Raw genomic sequence first — 23,106 nt, forward strand, 5'->3', positions numbered from 1 at the left:
TTCTATAGAATTTTATTGACTTACTAGTTTCCAAGGATACATGAATTAAAACAATATCTAACTTTGTTTTAAAAAGTAGGACAAAGCTTATGCAGTGGGAAAATGTTCTCAGACTGATCAATACTGGGGCATGCATAATAGTTCCTGAGGTGATGAGTCTTTCTGGATTACTTTAAGGGCATTTCTCAGGTATTGGTATATAGATTTTAATAATCAGAGCATTGGTTTCTTTTTTTAAAGATTTATTTACTTATGTATACAGAACAGGGGTACAGGCCCGAGGTGCAGGATTGGTGAGAGGAGACACCAGAGACAGAGTGGGGAGAAGGACAGGCTGACTGAGGAAGTCCACTGCTGAGGAGACAAGATCATGGTCTTCATGAATCACACATAAGTAACTATGCTGAGTGGAGCAGCAAGCCAGACAGGAGAGGTCTGCTGCACCATGTGGGTCTCCTCTAGGGGCAGGGATCAAATTTGCACTGAAATGGTTGCAGCTGTCTGCAGTGCTGCAGCCTAACCCTTTGTACCATCAGGGAGGGTCCAGGGTGTTGGTTTCTTGGGTGCTGTATTCATTTCCTGGAGTTTACATAACAAAGCATTATAGGAGGAAAAGTGAGGAGCAAACTTCAAGCCAGATAAGAGCTACTTATATTCAATTTGGTACAGGGTTTAGTTTTCAAACTCCATCCCCTGAGGTGATGGGGCTGATGGAACTGGAGTGGAGTTGAAGCATTTAACAGTTAAGCATATGGGTTTTGGGTTGCTATTTTTGTCACACATTTGACACATAGATGAGGAAGTGCTTCTGTGGAGAAGCCACCAATGTTCCATGTAGTATTTTGACTTGGATACTACTTGGGGCAGGACAGAGTGTGCCTGGTCAAACATGTGTGAATCACAAATTCTCTCTACCCGGCTCCATGTTTAGTCCGTCTTTTCTTGTTTCCTGTATTAGTGCATCCTGTTATTGTTCCTCCCATGTGTGTGTGTTCACGAAACGGTGGCTAAAGACCCACCAACCACAGTGCTCCATTTCTCGACATCAACTTAGGTGTTAACACCTACACAGCATTATTGTTCACATTTCTGGAGGGTAGTATTTCAACAGCAGCAGGACTGTAATTTGTAGAGCACATTTGTTTTTGGTTATATTTATTGGGACAAAGTTGATTTACAAGACTGTATATTCTAGGTTTATAAGATTACACCTCTACAAAAGTGTGTTCCCACTCCATAGACATGTTACCAAACAATGCTATTGACAATGGGAAAAAGTGCTAATTCTGAGAATATGTACACTGAAAGATGAGAGTTATTTTGTAGAAAATTAAACTATTTATCAGAATGCTAACAGTGTCCTAAGTTACTAAAAAATTCTTTCTTATTAATGGAAATATTTAAATATATTCTAAATATGTCATTTTCTATAAATATGATACTTTTTTTAACTAAACACAAAACTAAGCATTATTTTTTTTAAATGAAAAGGAATTATGAAGCTGGAATAGATAGGTTAACCATTGTTAACAAAAAGCTGGATTGCAATGGGTAAGGCGATTTAACGAATACTTAAAATTAGAGGAGCCCTGGTATTAATCAGGAAACACTGTATGTAGAATTATCTGACCGGGAACTTTAAGACTCTTTAGTAGCATGCATTTTGTCACATACCTCATTATAAATACTTTATATACAATAAGATATGGGTGTTTAAAATATACAATCTGACAAGCTTTGATATACATACCTGTAAACCATTATGAAGTACAATGACAATAGCAAACAAACCGATCAAAAAAATGGGCAGAAAGTCAATAAAGCCCCCCCCCCCAAAAAGAAATGCGAATGGACACCACACATATGCTAATTTTTTGTCAATTTTCCCAGTTGGTTCCTATTATGTAAAAAGTTTTTAACTGTCAGTGAGTAGATTTTGATCCTTGTCCATTCCCTAACAGGCTCCACGTGCCCAGATGCTGTGTCTCTGTTCTGTAGAGGAAGTGGGGTCCCCGGGCCAGTGGCTTGATTCACCTCAGTGTTAGACCGAGATGAGGGAGAAACTGCTCTGTCCTTAAATTGCCTACCACAGATGATAGCACTGTTCTGAGAGATTAAAACCTGGTGAATTTATGTTCCTAAATATACTTTCATCATAAAGTGTGTACTCTTCAATTTCAAACACATTTCTGTTACAGGACACGAGTGGAACTGGGGACTCTGGATTGAAGAGATACGTGATTGGCAATCGGGGGCAGGTCTTATGCCTGTGAACCCGGAAGACCAAGCTCACCGGGTGCCTCATGCTACTGTGTCTTTAAGAGAAAGTGTGCAGTGTTTCTAGGATATTTTCTTCATCATTTTCATGAGCAAGAAAATACTTTTTGAGAATATCAGTTAGATGCTTGGAAACAAAAAACAAAAACAGAAAAAACCGACAAACCTACAAGCGAAAAGCTAGAGAATCTCATTTGTGCTACCACTTAGAAGGCTTAACTCAGTTTTACTTTGGGGATGATGGGAAAGAATCCTAAATATTGAAAAATGAATTTGAAAGGTTTTAACTGGTGTAGCTGTCTTAGGTGGGTCTCAGTTGTGATCACTACACCTTTGTAAAAAGAATGTTAAAGCATCAGAGCACTGGGGGCCTTTGGGAGCACATATTAATGTGGTTGATAAAAAATCTTTATTTTTGTGTAACGTCTACTTGTGGAGTTAAATAGGCACAGAGCTGCTCATTGAGATAAACTAGTAATAATTGCTAAAGACTGTTTTGAGTAATTTGCTAAAGACTGTTCTGAGTATTGGTCATCAATTGAAAACCATATAGTTTGATCTTGATACTTTAAAAATATTCTCTGTGTTTATGACTTAATTTTAGTTCTTTAGAGAAAATGAATCTACAAACAATTTAAAGAAGGCACAAAAACAAGCAGATCTCTCCTTTGTAATTGTACAAATTTTTATATTTTTGTAATTGATATGTATTATATTGTATGTCTGTCTACTCATATGTATCCCTATTTACTTTAACCAGGCAATATGGGTAAATTTAATGGCTGCTAAAATCTAGTCTATTTATATATATTTTAACTTTTACCTGTTTTTGATATTTATAAAATCAATGGGGCTTTTGGCTTCATTTTCTAAGAAGAAAAAGCTTACAGATCATGCCAGTTAGGATATGGACATTTCTCCTTTGTTTTTATGATTTTGAAAATTCTGTTAACTTTCAAATCTTATGAGCTTCTGAGACGACCATTCTTGTCCCAACCTTTTCAACCACTGAAAAGCTAAGTTTGGATTTATCTTTTGACCAAAAAATTTAGATTTTTAAAATCTTATTTTTTCAGTCCTCTGTACCATGGTCTCACACTGGGAGTGAGCGTCAGCAGTGGGATCTCTGTGTGGGAATAGTGAGTGGGTTATGATATTTGCTCTCTTTCTCTGACACCATCTCTGAAGTCAGTCATACACCAGGAGCCTCTTCACCTCAGAGCAGAGCAGAGCGGTGAGGCCAGCAGAGCCAGCACCTCCTCCCCGAGCTCCTGCCCAAGCTCGTCCTCCAGCTGGTGAGACCCGGAGGCAGACACACAGGTATGGCCAGCCAATGTGGGTGTGACCCCAGCCCCTGCTGGAGTAGATCTGGGTTATTGGTGGATAGAATAGATGTATGTGATCCACATAAATATATATTGAATATCGATGTATATATGAAGAAATGAGTGGGGTGGAATGACAGTAGGTCAAAATATTTGCTATGTCATATATGTATTTTTTATCCTTAAATGTTTAGGGGAATATTTATTCATTTTTCATAATATAAATCCAGGTTTCTTTATTGTCTTCTCTATTGTCGATACCTGACTGGTTAGCAATGAAAAGCTTAAATGCAATCATCTTAAAGTGTTACAGAAAATGTTGATTGCTTTGATAGTAATTATTTTTCTATCAAAGTCAATTCATTTTCTATTATCAAAGATTTATTTTTTAGATATACAGATATTCAGTTAAACAATTAGCAAGGGAAATATTTGGCTTTGCAGTTAGATTTACCTTATAATTTGTCATTGTGGTAGAATATTTGTTGAAAAGCAAAGGATAATACACTTTTTATCATTATTTGATGATGATTCAAGTCAACTTTCTGATAAGTAATTAAATGTGTAATATTGAAGTATCTTTACAAATCCAAGTATACCAAGGACATCTGCTGTGTTTTCTACAAAGATACTAAAAACATTATTTTGAATAACTTTGTTCTTTCCTTTGTTCACTATTCATAGTGTTCATTGCAGAGAGTAGCAATGTACGTTTTTGTGTAGAAGTATTTAAAACTAGGTCAGTGAAAGGTCATGTTATTGGATAGATATAAACAAACAACATATTTAATATGCATCAATATCAGATAATTATTGATACATCATATATTACTATAGTAACTGTAAATTGAAAAATTTACATGATACACTGATGAAATTGATAAATGCTACAATAAAGACCATTATTTATGAGCAGTCTGACCTTGTGGATCTTGGTTATTTTCATGAGGCTCAGTTTCCTCATCTGTAAGTTGAAAGTTAACCATCCCTGAGTAGCAGACTTGTTAGATTTGCAGGTTTTCTCACTTATTTAAAATTTCTTTTGATCCTCCTTTCATTGACTCTGGTGACTATTGCAGCTCCTCAGCTCCCAGGGAGGGTTCATGACTCAGTGCCTGACTGTTGGCTCAGGGGTGACACACCAGACTGACTGGGTCTGGCAGACGGGATGTGGCGGGTCATTGTGTGTGTCACACCGAGTGGCATCTCCTTCCTAAAGGAGTCACTCCCCTCAGTGTTGGATGTTGTTGCCATTTGGATTGAACACAAGCACTAAATGGTAAAATATCATTTTCAAGATAGAGATCTAAGATTTAATGTGTGAATAAATCAATATCTGAATAATGATAATGGATTCAATTATTAAAAAAACCCAGGAAATCATAATACAATATCATCATAAACCATAGTAGACTGTTGTTTAATTGAGAAAGACCTTTGTCCTAAGGCATTTTAAAGAGCAATTTTTTTTTTTAAAGATTTATTTATTTGTTCATACAGAACTGGGTACAGGCCAGAGACTCAGGGACCGCGAGAGGCTTCACCAGAGACAGAGTGGGGAGCAGAACAGGCAGATCGACGAAGTACACTGCTGAGGGGAGCAGCCGGCGGGTCAGGAGAGGTCTGCCACACCATGTGGTCACCTCCGGGGCAGGCGGGAATCGAACTCATGCGGAAGTGGCTTTAGCTTCTCAGTGCTGTGCTTTAACCCACTGCGCCACCAGTGAGGGCCTTTAAAGAGTAATTTTGGAAAAAATATTCTCATTCTCTTCTGATTGTCTTTGTTAAAACGTTACGTTAACTCACTTTTCAGGTATTCCTTTATTTCTTCCGATTATTCAATAATCAGAAATCTACTTTTTAATGCCATCAACGATGCCTTTGAAAGCAAAAGTTTCTGCAGTATTTTTTTGTCTACAGCCCTCAAGATGAGCAAGGAAGGAGTGGTACACCGGGAGCTGAAATCGCCCACTGGGAGGAAAGAGACGGAGGAAAGTGATGCAATTCGCAAATGTAGAGGTACGGGTTTTATTTTTTCCTGATTTCTGAAAATATTATAGTGTCAAGTAACAAAAATAAAACTTCATTCATGTATACATGTTTTTTATTGTGTGCTTTGAATTTTTTTTATAAATTGCATATATTTTAATGTAAATTGATGAGATTATCAATTATAGCTACAGAAATAGAAATAGGGATGTTTATTTAAAATTTTTATTTTGTAAGTCAAAATAGCTTAGTTTGCTTTATTTTATATATTTTTTTCTAAACTTACTGATTGATTTTTGAACATCATTGGTGGTGCTAATTATAAATTTAGAATCAATTTCTGTTTTGTTCTAAACTGAGGGCTTTGCTTTGCTCTGTGCTCACTTCTTTTAACTTCATAAAGTGTTTCTAATACTTATCATTTCAGTAAATCTGGGAATTATATACATTTTACTCCTGCTGAGATTCATAGCCTTGTGCATTTTGCGTGAGTATTATATGTTCATATGTACATTTCTTTTTTTTTTTTTTCATTTTGTTTACAAGAACTGGGGTGCAGGCTAGAGGTGCTGGTGGTGGGAGGGTTCGTCAGAGACAGAGTGGGGAGCAGAACAGGCAGATCTACTGAAATACACTGCTGAGGGGAGCAGCAGGCAAGAGAAGTGAGATCTGCTGCGCCATTGGAGGATCAGCTCCCTGGCCTAGGATTGAACTCAGGCTCCAGCATTGGCAGCTCTTAGACTTAACCTCTAGGCCCCAGATACAAATGTTTTCCTACACAATGAGCTAGGGTGAAAAATGAGATACTGATCCCCTAGTGGACTTTGTAGACTATGAGATGATATAGAAATGTTAGTAGTCAGATGTTGTCACTGATGATATTGTGCAGTATGATGATTTTATTATATTGTTATCAATCTGGTTTTTAAAAATTTGTATTGAGGTAATGTTGCCCTTAGTCCCCACTTTGTCCCTTATTCTCCCCTTCCCACACTGCTCTCTGGCCTCAAATTTACCTGTGACCTTTAATGCACAGTATATGAAATATATGATTTAATATCAAATTAGAATATATATATATATATACACAGATATATGTATATATATCAGTCAAAATCATTAGCTATTTATTCCAAAACAATGTTGATTAAACTTAGCTAGAAAAAAATGTCATGAAAAAGTATATTAACCAAATATTGTATACTGCTATCCTTTATATAAGGTCAAATGTGAAAAACAGCAAATAGTATCACAATATAAACAAATGAATGAAATTATAACATTGAATATAAAAAGTGAGGAGGTGGGATTCACTTACAGTATTTGAGAGAGGTAGAGGGAGGACACTGTGTGAAATATAAACATAGATAAACAGAAAGTGTTATATTCTAAGCTAGAATTTGGCTACTAACAGACTTAGTATGTAATGAAAGGAATGAAAAACATAAGGACCACATCAGGTGTATAAATAATGTCATCCTTGCCCTCAAATGTCTAAAATTTAAAAAGGAACAACTGTTTATAAAGGACACACACACAAAAAGAAGAAATAGGATTTTTGTTTAAAAGGTAATTTGAGGTCCTCCCTGGTGGCGCAGCGGGTTAAAGCACAGCACTGAGAATCTAAAGCCACTTCCTCATGAGTTCGATCCCCGCCTGCCCCGGAGGAGATCCACATGGCAAGGCAGACCTCTCCTGACCCGTCCGCTGCTCCCCTCAGCAGTGTACTTCATCGATCTGCCTGTTCTGCTCCCCGCTCTGTCTCTGGTGAATTCTCTCACCCTCCACATCTCTGGCCTGTACCCCAGTTCTGTACAAATAAATAAATAAATCTTTAAAAAAAAAAAAGGTAATTTGAGATAATTAAATCCAAGTGAAAAGAATCACTACAAGGCAAATCTCAAGCATTACAAAACATGGAGGAGCAGGAGATTATGATACTATCCATGTGATTATGATTGTCACTAGGGCTGAGTGAGTGAGAAATCAAACTTTTCTGAGACGGAGGAGTGCTTGTGTATCATCATGAGGAGAAGCAAGAAATTATATTCAATGTTATAATTTCATTCATTTGCTGAGTGAGTGAGAAATCAAACTTTTCTGAGATGGAGGAGTGCTTGTGTATCATCATGAGGAGAAGCAAGAAATTATATTCAATGTTATAATTTCATTCATTTGCTTATATTGTGATACTATTTGCTGTTTTTCACACTTGACCTTATATAAAGGATAGCAGTATACAATATTTGATTAATATACATTTTCATGACTTCTTTTCTAGCTAAGTTTAATCAACATTGTTTCTTATGCTGATGGTGATTATTTCTATGGGAAGTGGAAGATGAAGCCATTTTTGAAATGGAAAGTTGTTTGTAGGTAATTTTAGAAAAGACAAAATATTTGAAATGACTGTTGAATTCAGAATTATACACAAGAGGTAAACTTTGTAGTATTTTGGGTGAAATGGTGACTTAAGCTATCAGTGTTGATCAGCATTAATCTGACTCTGTGGTTTTATGACTTTCAGTGTTTTGTTATCTATTGTCAGATGTGAAAAAGATGATATTGTGAGATGATTGAGGTCTTGTTAGAATTAGTTCTCTACTAAGTGACCTTGGAGAGGAAGAAAGGAGAGGAGACAGCAATGAATTAATCCAAAGAGAACAGTAGTTAAGACTAAGTTCTTGATGCATCTTTCTAATTCTTATTCTGTGCATGAACATTGGAATGAATTCCAGAATTGAAGCAATACTTATAATAATTTTAATTGAGAAGATAAGATATGTGTTGTTGATGTTAATTTACTTCATAAGACTTTAAATTCAATGGCAGTCCATGGGAAGTGGAGATTCTTAGTTGTGGAACAAATCTGCAGAGCAGTATATTAAAAAAAAAAAAAAACAGTTTAACACTTCTGGTTTTTATATTTGTTGTGAGTTTTCAAAAGACATTTTAAATGCCCTTGATCATATTAGAGTTATCCCTTTGAGTTTTTACTAATATAATAAGTGAATACTTATAAATTCACTAAACATGGAGATAAATACTTTGTTTATAGTCTAAATGTAAATACTAAATATAAATAAAATGCTGAAAACTAAGTTTCACTTACTATGTGCCTATATTTGGAGGGAGGGTGACATCATTTAGAATTTTATTTATTTTTTATTTTCGGTTTCATAAATGCTCATCCCTGCTATACATAATATGAAAATAATCCCAAACACAAGCAACATGGTACAGAATACTACCTCGATAAATAAAGAAGAGCAGTTATTTTTCTCAAAAAAAATCTATTCTTAAATACAACATTTCAAATTATTTTAATCTCACATGTTCTCTGTGTTTTCATTTAGTCAACATCATTTACTCTTTTATCTAGAAGTAGAATAAATGTCCATAATAATGTGATCTATGAATAATACCTACTGATGATCTTAATTTTATAATATGGACTTTCTAAAGTTCTTCAGAGTCCTCAAGAGTGTAAAAATGTGAATGGCCCAGAAGGAAATGATACCTGCTTGTCAGAAGTTTGTAATCACTCCAGGTCACCAGTGTATACAGGTGTGTACTGAATCCTTAGGCTCTCAGCTTACAGATTTATTTTATAGGGAACTTTCCCTGTCTCCTTTTGACGTGTAATTTATGGTCTTGCTTTGGACCATAAGTGGAAATTTCTCTTTCTTCACCTTTTTTTCCAAGTCCTCTTCTTTTCATAGTTAACCAGATGCTGGCCTTTCCTAAAATAAGGAAACTCTCTTATAGTGTTATGCTGGTTTGATCATTTGATTGTTTTATGCTTATGATAAATATTCCCTGGTGTAGAACCCTGGAATTTTATCATCGTCATATATTCATTTTTATGGATTTCCAACTTGAGGGCAGACAGCTCCATATCACTGAAGATTATTTATACTTTATTAATTAAGTTTTTCAAAGCTGTCTTAATAATGGCCTTGGGTCATTATCAAGAGACAGTCACTGGCTCCACAATGTTCTTACCTGAAGAATCTGGAGAAAACTACTCATAACTCATAGACACTGACATATAGGGAAATAATTAATCTCTGGTTATTCCATCTGAAGTAAACAATGGCATATACAAATGATACAATACTCTAAATAATCTTGTAATTGAGAGTCAAGGTAGTTCTTGTTTCCAAGAGAAAGGCTGTGACATACATCCCGGAAGTTGGTCCTGCTGTAGAGACAGCTGCTACTATTTTTCAACTGAAGAGAAAACTTGGGATGAGAGTAAGAGGGCCTGCTGGCATCTGGGTTCTAATCTCACTAAGATTGACGACGAGGAGGAGCAGGTACGTTTGCTTGATTCAACATGAGTAAATGCTTTATGAGCAGTTTTTGTGTTAGGATAATTGTTTCGACTTTCCTCCAGTATGATTTGTTTTATTTTACTGTTTTTACTGTTGCACAGACAGGGACACAGGTGTTACAAGGCCTTAAAGAACCATTTCTTTAGACCCCAGGCAAAGAAGTTTACTGGGGAGGCCCTGGGTTTATTTTCAGTTTTCCTGTTATCTACATAGTTTGAAAACTTCACATAATGTAACATTTGCCCTCAGGACTAATACAAGGCAAAACAATCACTGTTTTCAATGATAAGAGGTGTAGAAAGACTGGTTATGTTAATAATGTTTGAAAATAAATGTGGCCAATATTTTATAAAATTCCTCTGTAGGTAAAGTGCTATGATTAAATTATTCCTAACAGTAATAATTTTAATTTTCCTACAGAAATTCATTCAATTAAAAATAAAAAACAGTTATTGGGTTGGATTACATAAAAAAGGAGCTAATCATCCCTGGCTGTGGCAGGATGGCTCAAATCTTTCTTGGAGATTGTAAGTTTCATTTTATATATTTCCCTTTACTTTTGTCTAAGTAAGTCATTCACAGAAAACAGGCCAAGAGAAGATCTATTACTGGGAATCAAATACATCATTAATTCCATGTGATCTCAGTTTTACCACTAGCAACCAAATGCTAACCTCAGAGCCCTAAATAATCAGAAGCAGATGGTCCTCCATTGTATTTTTCAACTTTACATTTTCTCTTACATGGTCATTGGCACTGGTTATTTTGACAGGCATGGCTGGAGGGAAGGGCAAAAATATCACAAGGAAGAAATGTTGTGTCTCAACCCAATTCTCCCTTTACTGGTAATTTATACTCCTTAGGATATAAGAACTACAGAAAAATCAATTTCAAAAGAAATCTTATTAATTTAAAAAACATAATTGGTATCTTTATTCAACAGTTTAACTCAAGTCTCCATGATTCCTAATAGTCTTCACTGACTAGTAAATCAGTATAGATTTGATGGCTGATGTCCAGGTTGCTTATTTTGACAATGAGGACAAAATGATTATTAGTTTTATCATTAATGAAACCTAAGTAAATGGGGGACACTGTAAGAGTCAAGAGGTATTTCACATGCTGCTTACTGAGAGCTCACACCGTGCCTTTCACTATTTTAGGGATGGAGTTCATGGCTACAATAGTGAACAAATATATTGAATTAGGTGATCTGCTCCTGTGGTCCTTACATTCTGGTGCAGGGACGGAGTGATGATGGGGAGAGATGATACACACTAAAATGCCGAGGAATATAGAGCATATGGACAATGATAAACGCCATGGAGTGATGTGTACTCCCTGCCTTGTTATATTTCAAAGTAACTTTTTGTGTGTGGAGCTAAGAGGAAGAGACTTCATGTTTTAACTGAGGTGTTTAGGGACAGAGCCAGTGACATTGGGTGCAGGTTGGAAGGTTCCTCGTGTGGCTACTAGAAGGAGAGTGACCCAGCAGGAAAAGCAGGTTGCCATGGGAAGCAGAGGTGGGAGTGTGTATAGTTGCTTCAGGAAAGAGCAGGAAGACATGGGATACTGGAGCAGAGTGAGCCAGGATGGGGCCCTTGAGCTCAGAGTGTTTATAAGGGTGAGAGCATGTGGGACATTGGAGGTTATTACCACTTCTGATTTCTTAAAATGGTGTTTTGAGCTGATAAGTGAGAAAAGCAGGCTTTGTCTTTTAGAGACTCACTCTGACACTCTAACACTGATGAGTCTAACTCGTAAGGGTCTGAACTGGGATGCAAGGAGGCTACTGGGAGTCATCAGGGGAGATGATGATTTGTGGGTGGTGGTTGGGGCTGGGGGGATGCCAGATTCCATCATACTTCATTGACACATGAGACACAAATCTGGGTGATTCCAGGATTTTGGTCATAAATTATACTGATGGTGTCACATTAAAGCTGAAGGAAAATATCTTAAATTCCATTTTCATAAATTTGGTAAACCTATTAAACATCTTCTATCTATGAGGATGTCCCTTGGACCTTTTGGTTCATAATTATGACGTTCAAGATGAGAGGGCAGTGTGGGATGCAAATGTGTTTCATCTCAGTGTAAGAGGCTGGACATGATCATCAGGAAATCAAGGCCTGAGGCCTTGGATTCAAGTGAATAAAAAGCAGTCAGAGAATGGGCAGGTACAGTCAACCATGGGTCATTACTGAGGAAAGTGAAAACATCGGAGGAAAACTGTGAAAGAGCATGTTAGACAACAGAAACAATAAGCAGAATTTAAAAGGGTGCTGTTTTGTCATTGAATATTTTGTATTTGAAATTACTGTTTATGAATTTGGCTAAAATTAAAATTAAGTGACACTTTTTCTGTGTATGTAAACTTGTTCTCCCTTTAAGATCCACCTTCCCTTTGCTTATTCCTCAATACTATAATCTTTGTATTCTCTCTTGGTGTGGAGAGGCTTAGTGATGAAATGTGCACTAAGCTTTTAAACACATAGGAACACCTTCTATGTTCAAAGAAAGTCTAACACTGTGTGCCTATTGATTGATGCCATGTGCTTCTCAGCTGGAAAATAGGGAACTAAAAATATGATGTCAGTTACCATTATCACATATGGCACTTAAGATATTTAGTCACTTCCCAAAATTTTCAGAAGTCTCAGGTGAACTTTCTGATGTGCACACAAACCCACATGTACATGTTACTTTACACCAACTTTTCTACTACACCCGTATCTCTTTTTACTTTTGGTAATATTTCTATTAGTTTCAGATATAATTGCACTTTCCGGTTTTATGATAATATATCTGTTATAAGATTTTACATCCATGAGATGTTCCACACATCCATTTTCAATGTATTACTTAAATTATGCCTAACTTATATAACTTTCTAAAATATATATGTTCTCTGATGCAGAAATTTTCGACCAAATTCATCTACTTCTCATCTTATGTGTGGACGCCTGAAGAAAACAAATATAGTGAATGATATTTGTATTAAAGAGTTTTATTATATTTGTGAAAAGACATATACATGAATGTATAAATAAAAGTGTTGCTACCATCAAAGTCAATGTTTTCTTTTTCTAGAAACTTTTTGCAAAGTCAGGGCACACTCTCACACAATCACCTGTGCATGATTCATGGAAACCAGGATCTATTAAACCTCTCTGAACAATGCTAAGATGAGAAGTAGTTTATTCTCTTCACTATTCAGTTAATGAGCAGGAAATTAACACATTAAGTTGTTCAAAATAAAAGGTTCTGACATGAAGAACAAATTCTCTTTAAACAACAAATCCATCTTATTCATTACTTGCCTAGTTTGGTTCTCAGAAGTGAGCCTTAGTATGTGTGCAGTTATTATTCCAAAGATTACCTGGAAAAATGTAACTGTGTTATCACTACGTGCTAAACCAAATAGGCATATTCTTAACCATAGGCATATTCTTTTTTTTTTTTTTTTTTTTAAAGATTTATTTATTTGTGCACACAGAACTGGGGTACAGGCCAGAGGCTCAGGGGCGGTGAGAGGCTTCACCAGAGACAGAGTGGGGAACAGAACAGGCAGATCGATGAAGTACACTGCTGAGGGAAGCAGCGGGCGGGTCAGGAGAGGTCTGCCACGCCATGCGGTCACCTCCGGGGCAGGCGGGAATTGAACTCATGCGGAAGCGGCTCCAGATTCTCAGTGCTGTGCTTTAACCCACTGCGCCACCAGGGAGGGCCCAACCATAGGCATATTCTTAACCATAGGCATATTCTGCTTCTTGAGTTTTGATTTTGAAAAATACATCTTGTCATTTGTTTCATATCAGTAGATAAGAAACTGCCTTACTTTTCATAAACAAAAACCAACCATTACTCTAAATGGATGTATCAACATATATTTAATGAGTTTATTTCAAGGGATGTTTGTTTGTCACAACATGTTTGCAGTTATAGAAAGTGCCGCAGTGAAGTTCTTTAAAGAATAACCATAGATAAATCTCTGGCAGTGCTATATTTGTATCAAGTATATATACATTTAAATCTTGATCCTTGTAGAGCATTCAGGAAGGCCATAGAATACAATAGCAACACACTGGAATGAAAGGAATAATTTTTTGTTGCTGTTGTTTTGGCATTAAACACATGGAGATCCAGAAGATGGTGGCATGGTACTGGAAACAAAACAAAACACACAAGCCAACAGAATCAAGTTGAAAGTCCAGAAATAAACCACGCATATATAGTCAAATAATCTATGACGTAGGAATAAAGAAGATAGCTGGCAAAAGGAAGACTTCCTCAATAAGTGGTGTTAGGAAGAACACAAAACACTGCAAAAGAATGAAATTAAACTACTATCCCATGTCATATACAAGCTAAATAAATAAATAAATAATTCAAATTGGGTAAACTTTAATATAAGACTTGGCAAGATAAAATATATAGGAGAAAACTAGGCAAAACACTCCATGACATAAAACTCAGACATCTTTGAGGATTCTCCTCCAGGAGACAGGAAAACAAAGGAGAAAAGAAGTAGCTGATTCTACCTCAAACTAAAAAGCATCTATACAGCAAAAGACATAATAATCAAAATAAAGCGGACATTAAATTTACTTTGATACCTAGATGTAACACCAATCCTCATTTAAATCTCCAGTGTAGTACAATTGAGCTATACATACAAAATAATTAGAAGGAATGTTTTCCATTTCATACAGTAAAAATTTGAATAGTGTGTCTGGCCATCTTATATCTGACTAAATATCTCAAGTGCTAATTAATTCAGATATTTTTCTTTTTTGGATATCTCAAAGTATTCGAATTTTTTTTCCCATGACCCCTTGCTCAAATACGGCATTAAAATATGAAACTTATATAGTGCTATGAGCCACTGTAACACCAGTAAAAATGATAAAAAAAAAAAAAGTAGATCACTAGAAAAAGGAGTCTATCTTAATTGTAAAAAACACTCGGTTGAAAATTATCTCATTGTTTTCTGCTTGATATAAAATCTAAGTAGGGAAATAATAGAAATATAACATGAGAAGAAAGCACTAAGTTTTGTCAACTCTGTTCTGTTGACAATTAATACAGAGTAAAAGGCCCTTTCTTTCCTCTAGAAATTTGGATGAGAAAAATGACAACAGTAGCAGTGGCTGTCAGAGACAAATATCTTTTGTTATTAAAGATAAAGTATAACAGAAATGTTCCCAAATAATTTGAGATTTAATATATCAATATATTCATTGAAGACAAATTACACATTCAAACATTCTTAGATTTCGCGAAAAATACTGTGTCTCTTCATTGCTTTATTGCTGTTCTCTTAAAAATCTTTTTTTTATTATTTTATTAAAAAGTTTATTTTTACATCATTTTGCACATTTTTTTTTCATCTCAATTGTAATCTCCACGGGTTTCCCATCACCAAATCACCCCTGTGCCACCACCATAGTCCCGTGCATTTCCCTAAAAATCTTTTTTTTTTTTAATTTATTTATGCATACAAGAACTGGGGTATAGGTCAGAAGTGTCGGAGGTGAGAGAATTCACCAGACAAGAGCGGGGAATGGAACGGGTGGATTGACTGAAATACACTGATGAGGGGAGCAATGGGTGAGACAGGAGAGGTCCGCCATGCCATGTGGGTCACCTCTGTGACCTGGGATAGAACTCATGCTGCAGTGGCTGTGGATACCTTCATAGTGTTGAGACTGAAATTCTTGTGCCACCAGGGAGACCTCTCTGTTCTCACAAATTTCTATTTATTTCCCAGTTAATCCATTAGTTTCTATTCACACATCCTAATGTAATCAAGAATTTAGACCCATGATTTCTTCAAATTCAACATTTTTGAATTTAAAAGTAAATGTAAAAAACAAATAAGGGGGAAATATTTACAATAACTGCAATATAAAAAGCATTTAAAAACTATTTTTTTGGTTCCATGTTTTTGGGAAATCATTCCAAAATTTTATGCATTCTGCCTACTTTATTATAAATGCCCATTAATTTAGTTTTATCTTGTTAATTTTTTTTTGTTCTCTTTCCCTAAGTCATCCTGAGCATTTCTCCCCCTCGCTGTCTCTGTTCACTTTATTTACTTATTCATTTGTATCATTTTGGGGTTATTTTCAGTTTCTGCTCCTTATCATTCTATTACTCAATATCATTTTTCCCCTTCTTTCAGACTGGATTAGGTGGATGTACAATACTGAAACATGAATAATATTTTAATGATTCTTAAAGGATTAAAAAAAGTTGAGGTTGAAAAGAGTTATAGGAAAATAAGAAACCCTAACAGTACATAGAGTTTTGGGGTACAGAGGTGTTTGGGTGTGTCAGAAGAGGAAAGAGCTAGGGGAAATATTTTTATAGTTAACCAACTAATAATTGATCCATATTTTATTAAAAATAGAAAATAAAAAGTATAAAAAATTGTCATGATACATCGTGGTCCTAACATTTTATTCCCCATAGATACTATTGCTTAAACATTCAAAGATACATACATTGCTAGATGCTTTAGAATCTATTATACATATGTAGACATACACACACACACACATAATTCATAATAAATTTGGAAGCTTATTTTAGAAAAAAATCCTAGAGGTAAAATAGTCAACAATAATTTTTCATTGGTGTCTTTTCCCCCATTTTTTAGGGTAATATATGTGGCCATTGATACATCAATATTAACAGTAATAGACATAAGTCTGAAACTTTTAAAATTGTAGAGGTGAGGCCCTCTATGGTGGCAAAGGAGTTAAAGACACAGTGCTATCAAGCTATTGCCAGATACTGCAGCAGGAGTTGAGTCTCCAACCAGGAAGGTGACCCACACAGCACCTCTCCTATCTCGCCCACTGCTCTCCTCAGCAGTGTATTTCAGATCTGCCTGTTCTGCTCCCCATTCTGTCTCTGGTGAATCCTCTGACACCCTGCACCTGGTCCATAACCCAACTACTGTTTGAATTAATGAATAAAATAAATATTTAAATATAAATAAATGAAAGTATTCACATATGAAAATTTCCTTCTTAATATCAGATGACAAGATGTCAGCTTTCCCCACTCTTCAAAATCCTATCCAGAGGGGAAGATGATTTGAATTATTTAGTTTGAAAGAAGGAGCTAATTGTATTTTATTTTTAGAATAAATATCTACAGTAGTGATATTTCTATGTGTTGAGAAGTTATCTACAAGAAAATGTCAAATGACTTAAATAAAAAAAAAACCTGAAACATGGAAGTAAGCATGTTTGTCAATAACACACAAAAATAATTATATTTCTATATACTGATTATAAACACTTGGAAACAAATTAATAATATAAGATCATTTAAATCATCAAAAATGGTGTACAAAGCCAAACCTAACACAATCTATGTACCCACAACTCCTGGAGCTGACAAAAGAAGCCACACAAAATACATAGGTATGTATATATATCATGTTCATTAATGGAAGGTAAAATAAAATAAAAAGATCAATTTTCTTGCAATTAATCTGTATGTTTAAAATAATCCCAGCAATATTTTGTAGATATCCAAAGTTTACCATACAATTTGCATGGAAAGACAAAATAGAATAGCCAGATATTTAGAAAAAGAAGGATTAAGTGAGAGGATATACTACATCTATAATTTATGCTAGAGTTACTATAACTGAATCAGTGTGGTATCTTTGGAGGGAAATATTGATAATTAGAACTGAAAACACAGGTATATTATTAGTCACTTTTAGCCTCATTTTAACCAACCATTCAGCCAAGCAACCAACATCCAACCTACTAACCACCTAATGAACCAACCACATAAATAAACACCTTCCACCCAGCCAACTGTCCAACCAACCAAAACCCAACCTACTAACCAGACAACCAACCATCCCACCAGCTAAACAAGCAAAGTCACTGTAGCATCCACTCACAACTCTGTGAGCTGCAACATGAAGTGTGTAATGTCTGTTTTGTGAGTCCATATACATTTTTTTAGCCTCATCCATGCTTACACTCCTATTATCATTCTATTACTCATGGCATTTTGGGATTTTTTTTTTTATGTGAAAGAGTGAAAAAAGAATGATATTTTAGTGGGACCTAAAAGGCTACTTCGAAGCAGAAAAGAGCTGCAGTAAACATTATCAAAGGCCCTAAAACTAGGTAGATATTTTGGGCACAAAAGTGTGTGGGTTTTTGAAGGACAGGAAAAAGTCAGAGAAAATTTTACATCAGACAATTAATAATAGCCCTGTGAACTTAAATAGAAAATTAAAAGCAAATACTCACAAAAGAAGAGAACTCACGTTCTGAAAATAATGCTTTTATATTTATCTGCTGTGCATACTGTTATTAAAACATTCAAAGATGTATATTTTACTCAGTTTTCTAGAAATTACTGTATATTTTAATTATAATAAATATGGAAGTTCATTTAAAAATAATTAACATTACTAATAATTGCTTTGCATTGGTGATTTGTTAATTATTAAGGATAGTTTTATATATGTGTGTGTGTGTTTTATATAGTATGTATAATTAGTTGTTCTGTTAATAGCAAACAATAATAACAACATAATTCACTATAACTTTCAAAATGAACAGAGACAACAAATTGCTAAAATATATGCTAATTTTAATCATTTTCCCACTCATTTCCCAGTATATCAGTCATTCAATAGCAACTAACAGATTCTGAGCCTAAAGCCCTTCTCTCTCAGGCTCCATTCGCAGGGGGCTGTCCTCCACCTGCTGACAGGCCGCATCTTCCACACTAAGTGGCTTCACTCATGCGTCTTCAGAGGAGGAGGAGGAGGAATCTCTGCAGCATTCTCCCTCCTCTCTCCACCTCTGGGGGACACACTGCTCTGAGGACTCAGAGCTCACATCTTTAGAGCCCACGGTCAAGGTCAGTTTGCTGTCTTAATTATACTTTACAAAAAAAGTGAGTATAATTTTATGGCAAAATAATCATTAGCAATACACTTCTATTAAATGGCCACTGGATGTGGGGATGCCCACATGGAAGGTACAAACAGAGGGGCAGCAGCCCAGCAAGTCACCACACGGGGATCTGATCTGGGAGGCCTCAGCTCCCAGGCTGCCTCCCACTGTCTCTATGAGGAAGCCTGTTCCCTCCCATACCCTAGAGCACGTTCCTCAGAGGGCATAAAACAGTCCTGCTTTGGGAATGAGGAGGGAAGAAACTCAAATTATGGAAAATTGCTCTCTTGAAGACTTCGAATAGTATAACTGATATGGAGATGAATTTCAATTATCATTACTACACTTTTTTATTTTGTGGAGAAGAACTGAGGTGTAAGCCAGAGGTGTGGGAGGCGTATATGGGTTAGCTCCCTGGACAGGATTCAACTCAGTCTGCAGTGACCACAGTGCTGAGACTTAGTCTGGAGGCCACCAGAGAGGCTCCCACACTTCTAAGAACAAATCAGAGCATCAGAGCTGGGACCACTGAGTGTCCAAATTAGTATGGGTGACAGGAAAAAATAAAAGTGCTTTTGTTCCTGTGACACCTATGACTAGAGCTAAACTGGGTGTGGGATTGATCATTGCATTGGGCATATATTTAAAATGCCCTGTGTCAATTTTGGCTACAATAACAGAACTGATGATTTTGACTTGGATGTTTTGAAATGACTATTGAAATCCATTCATTATTTTAAACATACCTCTTTTTCTCTGCTTTAGTTTTTATTATTTAGTAAGTCTGTTCCTTCATACAATCTAAAGAGAGTATAAGAAAGATGAAGAATCTGCTAATATGGAATAAGTTAGCCCAATGTTATGTGTATTCATTCCTAATGTAATCTATAAAGAATCATTGTTTCCTTAGAATGTTTGATAAAAATATGGGTAACATTTATGCACATTGTGACATTTATCTACGGCTACCAGGCATAGATTTTATATAGATGTGTGTGTGTGTGTATGTATATATATACATGTCTGTATATATGTATGTATATATTTTACATGGCTATATCTCTACCTTTATCTATCTACCTACCTACCTACCTACCTACCTATATCTATAAAGAATAAGAGAACTTACCATCATTTGATTAAATAAAAAAGCATAAGCCATGCCAAGTAAAATATAAATATTTCCTTTTTAATCTAACATTTAAAATATTTTGTGCCCTGCATTTCCTAATCTCATGAATTTCTGAAATAGCCATTTATTTGTCATATTATATGGTATTTGTTAAAGCTCAGGTTTGGAATGATCTATTGTCCATGCCATGTATCATTTCAGTTCTCTATTCTCTTACTGACACTGTGTGGGGTAAATGAGATACAGTCAGCAGTGGAAATTCTCTATGAGGGAATGTTGGGTGTCGTCTGGTCACTGGTTCTCTTGCTTCTGACAGTGTCTGAGGCCAGTCACACATCAGGTGTCTCCTCACCTCAGAGCAGAGCAGCGAGACCAGCAGAGCGAGCATATCCTTGCTGTGTTCCTGCCCAAGCTCCTCTTCCACCTGAGAATGCCAAACGAACACACAGGTATGGTCAGCCAGTGTGGGTGTGAGACCCCGGCCCCTGCTGTCAGGGTGAGGGGCAGGGAGGGATAAGGTAGAATGTGCTGTGGTGAAGCTGTGCAGGAAGTTGGGAACATTTTTTTGTGCAAAGACTTGACCGTGGGGCTTTATCAAATGGATGAGTCAAAATACTTGCCATGCAGAATATGATTTTCTTTAATTGTCTGTTATTTTGAGATATACTTGACCTATTTTTGACAACAAAATTAATTACTTTTTTGTGCACTGCCTTCTGACTAGAAATGAGTTATCCAACATTAAAATCCCTCACACTAAAGTTAAGAATAATAGGAAAATTACATTGTTTAAATTACATAATAATATCACTATCAAAATGAATTGATATCCATACAATTTTCTTGTTATTTAGGGATGTGGAAGTTCAATTAATAAAGTTAAACAGAAGCCAGTTAACTAGGAAAACATGACTTTAAAATAAATTTTTAATATAAACTAGAATTTTGGTAGAGAGGATATTTACTTGAGAACAATAAAAAAGTGCATTTGTATATGTTTTTAAAACTGGAAATAATTTGAATCAGTATTCCATAAATTAAAAAGTAATTAAATGATGAAAATTAGGGTATTTTAAGATCCCACAATTTAAATTTATTTAGAAAGATCAATTATTTGGTTATTTTTATTAGATACCTACATTTTTATTTTGGAAAAATCTTTCCTATTCTTTCATCATTATTTGCTTATTGTCATTTATATAACATATGCAATTTTTTGTGAGGTTGTTTATGCAAGTCTTGTGTATGTGAAGAATCATGTCACTCTTCAGTAATTATAAATGAAAAATATGTTTAAAATATGTATGTATATATAATCACATATTCATTCATATGTCATATTTTAATATTTATCTGTAGATTATAATATCCTTTTCTGATAGTTTAAGGTAATTGGTTAGCTTAATGCATTTCAGTTCAGGCAATCATGACCATCAATCATTTAGCTCTATTTCTATATTCCTCCATTTGTCATTATATTAATTGAATCTTGAGAAACATTTAAAAAATTATTTCTGTGTATTTTGCATGCAACCCCTAGAAATGAATGAAGACAAAGTGACATATGTGGAACTCAAGTTGCCCAAGTCAAAGAAACAGAACAAAAGTAATCCAGCTCACAAAAGCAAAGGTAGTTTTTGCCTTTCTGCTTTCCTGAATTTTGAAAACATGATGTCAACTTTAAAAATTGACCTCTCTATATACTTAATATTTCTATATATATGAGGCATGTATTTGAGTATAGTATTGTATGAGATTTATGATTACAGGTAATAGAGTTACTAAATTTGTATTCTAGAGTAAAATTACACTTTGCTCTAAGTCTAAGGCTTTGCAATGCTTAGTCAGTGCTTACTATATATTTTTCATTTTGATTTTGTACAGAATTTCTATGGCGTAAAATTGCAGGAAGTCTGGGAGTTTTATGTTTTTTTCTCCTGCTGGTAATCGCAGTCTTATTGTGTGAGTATTGGTATACATTTTTCTTATGAGATAGTGAGCCAGGATGAAAAACATGGTACTACAAATACTTGAACACCTGCTGAATCTTTGTAATTATAAATTTCTATAGAAACGTAAGTAGTCATGATTATGTGGATAATATAGATCATTATGATAGCTTCATTTTTTTACTACTACTCAGTATTTTTGTCAAACAAACAAAACCACTTTGCTATAAGTACAATGTGGTTTATATAACTGTATATATAGACTTGAATATATTGGAGGGATAAAGTATTTATGTAATTATTTAAGGATTAATGTTAGTTACAATGACTCTCTGAACTAATGTCACCAAAGAAGTAATGAAGAGTAGGGAACATATATGATAAACATTTAAAATGGAGAGCTGCTTGCTTGATTATGCTTTGGTTAAATTCATAAGAAAAAGGAATCAGTGATACCATTAGTATGAGCTTTACACTGCTTGGAGAGTATATTCCATTGAAAATTACAATGAACGCTAGAAAGACTAGAGGTTTTTTTTTTTTTTTTTTTTTGGATTGTTGTGTGTGTTAAAAACAGTTAATATTTAGGTGCATGTAGCCTGTCAATGAAGTGAGCAGAGAAAATCAGTTTGCTATCTCTGGAGAGATATTGGAAATAGACACAGATTGTCAGCACCTATATATGTGTTATTAAAAGTCTGGGGCTCAAGAAAGATACTTAGATAAGAGTTGTGAATAACCATATACTTCCAGGTTTTACATTTTGTTTTCTGACCTTTATTAGCTTAGAATTTATTGTTTAATAAAACATGAAATATGTTTTATTTTAATTTCTTCCTTTTAAGCCACTGATAACTGGTTTACATAGTTTAAAATCATATAGAGAAGATTATTATTTTTTGAAAATTCTTTTTATATACAATTTCACACTTGAAATTATTATTATTTTTTTATTTTATAAAAGCTTATTTTTACATCATTTTGTACATTTTTTTTCCATCTCAATTGTAATCCCTGTGGGTTTCCCATCACCAAGTCACCCTTGTGCCATCACCATAATCCCGTGCACTTCCCTCCCCCACCCCTCCGTTTTGAATCCCATTCCCCACTCCACCCCCGCAAAATGTCTCTGGTATATGGTTGTTCATTATT

This window comes from Condylura cristata, unplaced genomic scaffold (genome assembly GCF_000260355.1).
Source record: "Condylura cristata isolate star-nosed mole 26May11 unplaced genomic scaffold, ConCri1.0 scaffold00036, whole genome shotgun sequence".
Taxonomy (NCBI): domain Eukaryota; kingdom Metazoa; phylum Chordata; class Mammalia; order Eulipotyphla; family Talpidae; genus Condylura; species Condylura cristata.